Source organism: Protopterus annectens, chromosome 12.part0 (genome assembly GCF_019279795.1).
Source record: "Protopterus annectens isolate FY-2018-M chromosome 12.part0, PAN1.0, whole genome shotgun sequence".
NCBI lineage: Eukaryota > Metazoa > Chordata > Ceratodontiformes > Protopteridae > Protopterus > Protopterus annectens.
In genome coordinates this window covers 602305451-602317998 of record NC_056746.1, presented here as the reverse complement: position 1 = coordinate 602317998, position 12548 = coordinate 602305451, and the positions used below count along the sequence as shown (strand labels likewise).

Here is a 12548-nt window from a genome sequence, read left to right as displayed (position 1 = left end):
TTTTGCTTGATGTTAATGTTACTAACTTTGTAAGATTAGACTAAATGTACTTTACAGTCTTTGTATGTACAAATACAAAATAATTCGGTACAAATTAAATTTAAAAAAGTGGGACCAGGGTACCTACTAGATTGAAATGCATGAGTAGCAAACAGTCTGTGTAGATATATGCTGTATAGGACACATTGTAAAGTAACACGTTCAAAAGTAATTTTTCAAGTTGTAATTGTATCACTAATTGTAATTTTATCACTGGTTTTTGGACCATCATTTTATCTGTACTAGTATTGGTTACCCCAGTTAGAGGAAAATTATATTAAAATATTGTACTCACACAGCTAATGGACTAATATGTACATAGCATTCTTTAGTGTAGAAATCATGTTTTTTTTTAAATCCTCAAATATTAAATATACTGAAATAATTACATTCCAATATTTATTATCTAAGCCCAGTTCAGTACTTTACCAAAGTGTTTAATATGTTTACTTCACTGTCAACCAAGTTGTTACTGGGCAGTTCAGAGATATGACCACAATGTTATGGTTAAAATTACATTGAAACTGTATATCGATAGCACTAAATAACGTTTGCAGTAGCACCTAGCTCTTGTCTCTTATAGATATTAGTCTATTTCTAATCTTTTGGTATAAAATGATTAATACAGGTAAATAGTTAATTCAACAGCTGCAAAGAGTTAATGGAATGGTTCTAAGTCATAAATTAAATTCTATGATTGCAAAAGAATAAATTAATCAAGTTAAAAAATAAAACTAAAGCAGACACAGCTCATAACTGATAAAATATTTTCACAGAATGGTCTGCAAAAGAAAAAGTTGTTAGATACATTCAGTTTTGGTAGTAATACTTGATATCATTGTATTAACTATGTAAAATTGCATTTTGACTTGTATCAAAAGAAGACTAAAGGTTTTGTTTCTCAATGTGTTTTCTGTATAATCTGACAAAAGATACATATTAGTATAAATTGTTTTAAAAATAAAAAGAGGGAATTGTTAGAGTGTATTTAACAGTGAATAAAAGATTGAAAGTAATTGTTACAAATATGCAAAATAAATAAGGTATAAAATAAAGCTTGCTTAAATGTAGAAATAGAGTTTAGCAATATGTGATTAGCATCCATACTAAATGACTGTGGCTTGGAAAATAAGGAATTTGCTTAATGGACATGTTTTCCACAAAATCAACAAGAATGTATGTATCTTACACTGTCAGCAAAAAAGCCAACCCGCTTGCTTAAAGAATGGACAACATGAAAACAACTTGTACCTGTTTCTATCATATGACACTGTTAAGCAAGGACGTTTGAATGGATATGCTTTCATCAAGTCAACATTTGCACAAGATGTTTCCTTGAAAGACAATACCAGCATTATTTCTCTACAGGATGAAAACATATTTTTCTGCAAACACCAGCAAACAGATGTTTTCATACAAAGACCAAAATAGAATGCCAAGGAGAAAAGAAGGATGCAAAACCACTATAAAGAGACTATAGTAAATGAAATTGTTAGGAGAGGTATTTTATACAGGAAAGTTATCTTCTATGCTGATCGAGAAGTAAAGTGGTACAGTGTAACTAAAGCTGTAACAGTAGTATGTGTGGTTTGTTATAAAATGTTATTTATTAATTACTGTTTTAAAGTGACAGAGTTTGGTGCTGCATCAGTGTAGATTCTGCAAGTTTCTGTGGGCAACAGACTGTGAATGCAATTATAACTAGACTTTGATTTCAGCAGAATCCAGCCAGCAAGACCTTAGTGTCTTAAGAAGACTTTGGATTCATCACAGTAAGCAGCACCTTGATAATTATTTTTTCACAGAAAAACTGCAGCACCAAGAAAACATCAGTTTTGGATAAGAATGTCATATAAAAGAAATTCAGCAAGAGGTAGTGTATAAATATTTGGGAATTGATGAAGGATCAACAATAAATCATGAACAAATGTGAATAAAACTTAGTAAGGAATATTTTAGAAGACTAATCCTGAAAACAGCTTTGACATCTATGAACAAAATTCAAGCTATAAACCAATTGGTTCTTCCTGTCCTATCTTACAGTTTTGGAGTGAATTACTGGCCCCAAGAGGTGTTGGCTAGATTAGATAGGAAAACAAGAAGGATGCTTCATGCTCACCAAATCTTCTTCTTCTTTTTTCGGCTTTTCCCGGTTGGGGGTCACCACAGCAGATCACTTGTCCGCTCATGATTGGCAGTGGAGTTTTACGGTGTTGAGTTGCCAGCCCAACCTTCCACAGAAGGCACACACACACACACACACACACACACACACACACACACACACACACACACACACACACACACACACACACACTGACCAAATACACACACACACACACACACACACACACACACACACACACACACACACACACACACACACACACACACACACACACACACACACACACACACACACACACACACACACTCACAGTGACACACCAGCATATTCATGTATACACTTCTTTTTCACATACAGCAGTAGTATTTACCTCCATTGACTATCTGTGCATGGTGGATTGGCCTTTATTTGCCCTTCACAGATTCCCATCATTAGAAGTCATTGGTGTCCACCACAAGAATGCAGTCCACATTTAGCAACATTGTAACCCTGCCTGACTTTGTACTTGTATGGCTTACATGCCAATTAATTCCAAACTATGCAAGAGTTTTAACTAGACAGCAGGTTGGGAAAGTGATTTTCCTATACTTCTCCCACAGACTAGTACATCTGCTTGGTGGGCACTAAACCTCACTGACTAAAGTATACAATGATAGTTCTATGCAGCAAAGGAGTCTATGAATTTGTATGTTCTTGCAAAGTACATAAGAAAGTCAAAGCTGAAATCCCAATAGAAAAGTTATCAGCCAAGAGATACTTATTTCAACAAATGATATAATTACACTGATGAAAATCTCAAGGCACATTTTTCATTGCACAATAGCAATGTCTTCCATTAAAATAACTGTTCACATAAAATTATATTATTGTTACATTTCCTTTAAATGTGCTTCTTGTTTTGTTCTTCACAAAAGCAAACTAGCCATGATCAAATATATAGATTTAGCTGGCATTAATACTGATTGCTGTTTTCTAGTCAATATGACCTTTTCACTTTCTAAACATTTTGAGAAAATTATTCAGAATTGTTACGCATACCTGAGATAGCCTACTATATATATATATATATATATATATATATATATATATATATATATATACATACATATATATATATATATATATATATATATATATATATATATATATATATATAGTAAGGGGTTGTTCTGTTGTTCTGTGCACAGTTGATGTAATGTTTAAGAATCATATACAATCCTGGGATGAGGTAATTTGCAAATGTGTTTCCTGTAATACATTCTGCAGCTACACGGTGGGGTAAGGTCCCAAATGAGGTTTTATCCCATTGTGTCGCAAGCTTCATCAATTACATTGTACTTTAATGTTCCATTGTGTACCAGGTCTACCTCATGGGACTCCGTGCTCATTAATCCTACAAACCTTCTGCATTAAACTCTTCATGTGAGTTTTTATACAAATGTCATGTAGTTATCTGATATTCTAGGAGGAGTAGTTATGTTGTTATAGGATGCTATTAGACAAAAACACGGTGACTAAGGTGAGCTTTATTTAGAGCAAGGTAAAGAAAACTTGTTCAACAGACAAACTGCAAAACAGGTTTGTAAAAAAAATCAATTATTTTTGATATGTGCTAACAACAGGCTGTCAAGTATTTAAGTATCTAAAGCTAACTAGCATGTGACCTAAACCAAATCGACCAGAAACTAAACCATTCAGAAAATGATGAAGCCTTAATCCAAATGAAATGTTGCTTGTAAAGTATTGTTATCCACGTGGAAAAGTTTATTCCAAAAGTATTGAACCATACTGCTGTTAGTGATTAAGGCTTTTGAAGCAGTTAATGTTTTTAAACACAAGATAACACACCAATTCTAAAATATTATGTTATGAAAAAAAACTATTTACAAATAAGTAGATGCTGTAAAAGTAGGACTTTGTGCACAGCAGCCGAAAGGTCAAAATTCAATACAATATGCTTCAAATATGTACATGTAACAAAACACAGACGTGTTCAAGTACAGAATGAAATGCTGGCTATTACATTTATCTGCACAGATTTTAATTTAAATGTTTGCAGGAAATGGTTCATAATGCAGGCTAACAACAAATTCTTGCTAACAAAATTAAGCACTACCTCAATAAGAGTTAAAAAAATATTACAATAAGACTGCAAAATGTATCAGAGATGCAAAAGATAAATAAAGTGAGGAATTTACATTTCACATTCACTGACAGGAGCAAACCTACCTGCTCCTACAGAAGAATGTTTAGACAGTGCAATCCAGGTGTATGTATTAATGCACAGCTTAACATGTGCAAACTACAGGCTAAAACAAATTCCAAGTGCTACATTGTAAGACAAAATTCTAATACAGCTGAAGAACTCAGTACTAAAGGATGGACAGACAAAAAGTAGCAGCCTGCATTAAAGAGTATTGAATTTTGTCTATGAAATACAAAACCTCTTGTTTGGAGGCCATAAACTGATCATCTCAAGGGAAATAAGAAATTCTGAGTAGAAGTTTCAAAAATTATTTAGAAACTGAAACATTGTAGAAAATGAACACATGACGTTAGGTAGTGATAAAATAAAAACGTAATTACAGAAGAAGAGGTAGACAGACAGGAAATCTTGAAAAATACATCAAGAAGTTTGCAATAACTCAGTGTGTTCATTCAAACCATAACAGACAACTCAAAGCAAGACTTGAACCAAGACAAAAGTGTATTAAAACAAGAGACACAAAACTACTTACTATCAGCAGATTATTATCTTTAAGAACTTTGAAGTTACTTTTCAGTGCAATGGAATAGTTTCCTTAGCAGTTTTATTGCAAGTGAAATTAGTATTGAGGTATACCAAATGTATTAATTCCAGAAAATTGTCAGTAGTTGTGTCTATAGAATTTCACAGTCTTGAATTTTTTACATGAGTAAATCTAGCCTTAGAGACCCACAATCATATCATATTGTGCAAAACACCAGACAGCTAATGAAATTAATGCTAAAAAGACAACCCCAGTGTGATCATTGGCCCTCAAAAGCACACTAACAGAGGGTACATGAAGATCTCAATACTGCTGGTTATGGAAATATATTGAATACAAAATCACCTGGAGTGGATATACTGCCAAAATCAAAAGGGTTGGGAGGGTGGCCTAATGGTTAAGGTGTTTGCCTTACAAACACAGGGTACAAGGTTTGAATCTCACAGGGGATAATTGGCTAGGTTTAAAATGGCTCGCAAGGGCAGTTAGCCTAGTACTAATCTATGAATCTATGAAAAAGAATTGACAGACAAGGACAGTTAGTATTTCAAGAAAACTATGACAGTTGTACTCAGAAAATAGAATAATATCAAGATCAGCTGTAGGTGCCATTGGTTAAGATAACCACAGAGCAGTCCAGACTGTCATTTCAACTAAAAATCTGCAAAGGTACCCATGGAGCTGTAAATTTATCAACAAGTGGGCTGATCACAGCAAGGAAAACAACCAATCCTGCCTCTCACACAGGTGAGTTAGGGCAAAGTTATGAAACTGAACATACCAGAAGTGCTGCTTATGACAATGATTCTGTGTCTAAAATACATCAGACAACAAAGATTCCTTGCAGACATATGTGACTCAGAGAGAGAGAGAGAGAGAGAGAGAGAGCTGCATACAAAGACAGTTAAATGTCTCCATGTAGTAAGAGAACATTGAAGACGTGGACATATTTCATTTATTTTACTTATTTTTATTATTTTACTTATTTATTAATTTGACTAGGTTAGTTATACTAGACTGCTGGCTTCTTTTCAGGGGAGACCGGAGGTGGTATTTATATTATAAGTGGAAAGTTGGCCAGTGCATTGAGAAACTTTCTCTACTTGTCATTGTTGCTGGTAAGACCCATTTTAGATGAGCACTCCCTGTTTCCATTCCAGGTGCAGAGGTAGCCCAAAGAAACAGGGAGGCAGATCAAAAGAAAAGGAGATGATGGAGTGGTGAAAGAAGTGAAGGTGAAAGCAAATATTGAGACCAGAGAATATGTGCAGGATTCTGAGGAAATGTTTCAAAGAAATCTGTTCGATGGAGATGAGTCAGCAAATGATGGATGTATAATTGCAACCATCTAGTCAGGAGAGTTGAGGGATGATTTTCTTAAAGAAACAGTGCTACAGAGTGAGACAGAAAATGAATATGATGTTTCCTTGGGGGAGATCATAGAGAAAATACAAAAGGAGGATACAGAGACATTCCTGAAGAGTAGTGTTGAGATGGAAAAAGAAAACATGAAGAGAAAGTAAAAGAAGGCAAAATTGGAGTAGCAGAAGAGCAGGATGAAGAGTATGATAAATGGAAGTATATGGTAAAGATTCAAACTAAAGAAGACAAAGAAATGGACAGGTATAAAGTGTGGGAAATTCTAATAGCTCCTTTGGGTGTAAAAGCATGAGATGAAACCATTTATTCTTATTAACAAAGAGAAATTTTGTGATATTATATTTGAGACTGTTTTTTCAATGGAAAATTTTCTTGGAGAACATGAAAAAAGACTGTATCCCTTGGAATCTGTATGTGATAAAAGCATTTAACAGCAAAACAAACAAAAAAAAAAAAAAAAAACAAAAAAGAGAGAGAGAGACTTTGAAAGGGCATTTGAAAGCTTTACTTAAAGAAATACTGGGTATTGCAAAATTTTATGATGAAAGGTGTTTATGTACTGGTTGGGATTGTAATATTGTGTTACAAATAGAAAGAGAAAAAACTATACATATACCAAGCATTTTAAATGTGGGATAGGGATGTTGTAAAATACCAGGAACAACCCAAAACATATTTTTGTGAATGTGTGTGTGTGTGTGTGGAAAAGAAGGACCTTTGATAAGCAACTGTGATAAAAGAAAGTGTTACATTTGTGAGGAAATGGGACATGAAGCAAAACAATGTGAATTGGAATGTTATAAAGGTAACAAAATTGGACATTTATGGCTGGATTGCAAAAATGAAAGTAAGGAAAAAGAAAAAAAAGAGAAGAAAATGAACAAAGAGAAGACATTTTAGAATTACTAGAAATAGAAGAAAAATTAGATGAGAAGAAATGGTAAAGAGGGCATAGACAAAGGTTTTGAAATAAGTGATGAAGAAGACATAAGTTGCAAGGTTGTAAAAGGGAAAAAGAATTATATTGGTAAAAGGGCAAAAAACACACTGATTGTCACCGTGAAGAAGGAAATTGGATAGGCTTAGAATGACCTATTAAGAAAGCTAGCCTAGTAATTGGCTATGAACTTATGAAACCGTGAGCTTAAGGAAAAGGGAGCATAACAATTTTAGAGTGCTTTTTGTAAATGTGAATAGTAATAAGACTGTAGAAAGAAGAATAAGAATTTTGGAGTGATGTAATACATGTGATATAGTTGTAATTATATTAGAAGACACAAGATTTTTAGCAAATGAAGAAAGATTACAAACAGAGAAACTGTGGAGAGGAAAGATAATCTGGTATTTGGAAAATGAGAGATGTTCTTGAATAGCTATAGTCTGCAAAAATATAGTAAAGATATTATTAGATGTAACTTTAGCAAATATGGGAAGATTAACCACTGTAGATTTAAAAAGAAAAGAACAAGTATATAGAATTATAACTTTATATGCTTACACTAATTGTAAAGAAAGGGAAAGTTTATTTCATCAGATTTTAGACAATGTAGTAATTAATATAAATATTATAATAACAAGACACGTTAATTGTGATTTACGAGGTGAGTGTAAAAAGAAAGGATATTATATAAGAAAAATGTTAGAAGTCATAAGATGTGGTAATTTAAAACTTTGGTACAAAAATTCATGGAATTACAAAAGTGGTGTGTATAGAACTGAAATAGATTATTTTATAGTATCAGAAGATTTAGCTATAGGAGAAGGGGAGATAGTTGAAACAGGATTTTCTGATCATCTTGCAATATGGCTAGAGATAAAGGAAAACAAGAAACATACAAAAATAGGCAAGGGAATACAAAGATACATGAGAAAGCATGGAATGAAGAAGGAAAGAGATTAGTAATACAGCAAAGATCATATTACTTTAACAACATTTTATAAAAACTGGTCTGAATGGTGGATGACATGTTAGGAAAAATATAAAAAAAATTTTACAGCGGCAATATGATGTGAGAAAAATAGAGAAAGAATATAAAAGAACACATAACTATGAACTAGAAGCTTAAGAACATAATGATATGAAGTACTTTGACAAAGAAAAATAATTATATGAAAGGAACCAAGAAAAATACAATAATTGTTATACAAAGATAATTTTACAAGGAAAAAGTGAAGAAGTATTGAGTTACTTAAGCATATTAGTACAGGAAGATGGTAGTATAATGAGAGAAATAAAAAATGTAAAAGGAAAAATGGAAAGAACTCAGGAAAAGACTGAATAGTGTAGTGCAATATGTACAAGAAATGTTTAAAGAAAAAAAACAAGATAGTGAAAACCATGGAAAGTAAAACACTTAGAAATAGAGAATAAAGAGTTGGAAAAGGAGATTTCTTTAAATGAGCTAGATAAAGTAGATAAACTAGATAAATAGGACATGTAAATATATATTTGACTACAGGACCAGATGAAATAGGGTATGAAATGTATAAAAGTTTAAGGGATTGGCAATATATATATATATATATATATATATATATATATATATATATATGTATATATATATGTATATATATATATTTTTTTTAAGATTTTGAATGAATGGTTAAATGAAGGTTTTATTTATAAGGAATTGCATAGTGGAATACTTAAATTCATATGGAAGAAGGAAGATAGAAGACAATTAAAAACTGAAGACCAATAATATTGCATAATAATAAATATAATATCTTTATGAAAATGAAATTAAAATGCAAAATATTATGGAAGCTATATATATTTATATGGTATATATATATATATATATATATATATATATATATATATATATATTTATATATATATATATATATATATATATATATATATATATATATATATATATATATATATATATATATATATATGTGTGTGTGTGTATAAAAAATATATATATATATATATATATATATATATATATATATATATATATATATATATATATTATATATATATATATATATACACACACACACACACACACACACACACACACATATATATATATATATATATATATATATATATATATATATATATATATATATATATATATAGATATATATAAATACAGGGAGGGTTTGTCAAGAATTATTACTGATAGTAGGATTAATTGTAGATGATATTATGAATAGAAAAGATGAAGCAAAAATCATGATAGAAGACCTTAATATGGCATTTGATACAATTGGACATGAAATCGTATGGGTAATAATGAAAGAATATAATATAAGTGAGAAAGTCAGGAAATTATGTAAGTCAGTGTATAGTAATAATCAAGCAAAAATACTTGTAAATCACTGGTTAAGTCAGGAGGTACATATAAAGAGTGGTGTAAAACAGTGATGTCCAATGAGTTGTATACTCTGCATTAGTTATGAATGTGATAGTATGTGAAATAAATTACAAAATGATGGTGGTGGGATATATAATTCCTGATTCCAGTTCTGATAACACATGCAGATTACATTATAATAATCGCAAAAAAAATTGGATAAAAGAAGCAATAATTTGCACAAATAAGTGTCTAGGATGATACGGATTACTTTAAATAAAAAATCATCAACAATCATTGACACTGCAATAAGTGAACCCAGTTAGATAAATAGTTAAACAATTGCTTCCTAACATTAACAAAATGTAGACTATAACATATGCAACAAATGTATTCATGTGGTATTTATGCTTGCTGTTGCTACTTGCCTCCTTTAATGATCATATTAATTTATCAAAGAAGAACAAATTACCCAAATGCCTTTTAACTGAAAAATGTGTTTAGTATCTTGAAGTATAGGCTTCAGAGTGAAACCCTTTTATTTCAGTGTGTAACACTTCATCAGAGTGCGTAACCAGTCTGTGTTTCCTGTTCCCAGCCGGTGATTGCTGAGTAAGAGGCCTGGTTCAGACAGCAGCACTGCTTTCTGCTGTCTTTTGACACTGTTTTGAAAATTTTTTGTGGATATATTATATTTTGAAATAAAATGACAATGGATTATCATAGATCATTGTGGTACATTGTAGATTTATGCTGAATCAAGCGTTTTTATGCATTGAGTTTATAGTGCTGGATTACATGTGGAGTGTTTATTCTTATCCATCTGCACTGCTTTTTGGGGTGTGCACCATAACTGTTGGAAGTATATAAATATATATATATATATATATATATATATATATATATATATATATATATATATACTTATGCTCTCTAAGCTATCTGAGCATGGTTCATGGCTGAAATGGGTCTGTTGACCAGCCCATGTATAAAGTCATCAAACTGAAAAAAATAAATAAGTAAACTACATTCTTTATCTATAAAACATGAGTTACAGCCCCCCTCAGCTTTGCTCAGTTCTCCAAAAGAATGAAAACATGCAGTGACAGCGATTAACTTTTTATGGGGACATAGATTTATATATATATATATATATATATATATATATATATATATATATATATATATATATATAAAACACAGTGAACATAATGTTGGGCACAGGAACCAGGCAAACTACATGAAGCCAGTACTACACATTTTTAGTACTGTTTTTTGTTTACATTTCAATTTGTTTCTCGTCCCTAATATGCTATGTAAGTGTACACTTTGCACACTGTATCTACCAACATATCCAGGTTAACATAATGCACACAAATGCACTTCTGTGGTGGGGGCACTGCCCCTACACACCCTTACTTAAAAATACGCATATATACATACACACAACATACATATAAACACACATATAAATTTTGTAATTGTGTCTATAGATTCTGAGAACATAAACAGTAACACGTATAGTGTTGCCAATATAAAATCACATTATACCTGAGCATGTAATTTAATATGCAATGATAGTGAAGTTTCTATAAATAAAAGAATATATGTATAAAGTTGTGAGTTAACAGAACAAAAAAAATTTCCCATTACAACAATCAGCACAAACCAAAAAAATGCATAATCCCTCCAGTTTTGATGGAAATGTATTTTAAGGTTTATGAAGCGTTTAAATGTTGTTGCACTATTAAACACAGAGCACACGTAGTTCTGAAATGAACTTGAATTTAAACTGTTTATATAAAAATAATCTTGTTTTAGGTAATCAGTAAAGTGAAATTCTTATTTTACTGTATTTTCATAAGAAATATTTAAGAACAAATAGTTCTAATACATAATAAGGTAAGGCTTGCAATTAAAGTATATAATATCCACCCTCAAGATGCCATGAGAGGTTATTACCAAAGGCACGGTACTGAAAAGTAAATATTCATGTGTCACACCCTAAAGTGACTTGCTTGTTGCACTTATTAAAGGCTTATTTACCTTTACATGCATATTGAAAACTCATTTACAAAGAGAAATAAATAACAGAATTATCATATTAAGTTGAATATTTTGCTGTAATTTTAAAACCACTAAATAGGAATACTGAAATGTTTAATACACAACACTTATAGATTTTAAAGGTTTGATAAACAGTTTGTTTAATATTTTTCAGTTTGATAATGCATGTACTTAAATGATATGAAGCAGATATAAATAACTAACTTACAGTTCTTTATACCAGGTGGCTGCATGGACGAATATCTGATTCCAACAGTCTAGAGTGCAAGAGCACAAATGAACTCTGTACTAAACCTTTTATATGACACTTTCATCTTTTTAGTTCAACTTGTATTTCTTCATTTTCTTCTTGATGTAATAGTCCAGAAATAGATGAATTCAGAATGCATGTCATAAATGTTTCCAACAGCTGCAGGCTATCTGTAATCAGTAATGTCAACTCCAGCTGCATTGGAATGTTTCAATTCCAATATGGTGATCATTTTCATAATTCAAAATGCTGAAAGGAATGCGGTAAATCAAGATAAGAGTCTGGTGTTCCTGTAAGAGTTCAATTGTGTAAAACTAACAAGACAGAGTAACATCAAGTTTATTTTATCCCTAGAGAGTATTAGGTGTTATATTAATTGGTGGCGGGGTCTACCATTCTGCATTATTTTGCAAATCGAGATTATAGCACCATTCTTCACCCCCTCTATACCATCTTACTAATGAGTTCTGACCCTAATCCTAACCCTAAGCTTACAAGTTACCTGAGAAAAAAACTTTCAATAACACTATCAATTAAATAAGATTCAGACATACATAAACACACACACACACACACACACACACACACACACACACACACACACACACACACACTACACTGTC

General features: G+C 31.5%; 1 protein-coding gene across 1 annotated transcript in view; it reads right to left on the bottom strand.

Annotated features, from left to right (window-relative positions):
- Positions 1-11989, bottom strand: part of LOC122816739 — a 1006513-nt gene extending 994524 nt beyond the window's left edge. Inside the window, exon 1 of the mRNA XM_044089733.1 lies at positions 11884-11989. The gene's annotated coding sequence lies outside the window, so the exon portion shown is untranslated. The remainder of the gene's footprint in view (positions 1-11883) is intronic.
- Between the last annotated feature and the right edge of the window lie 559 nt (positions 11990-12548).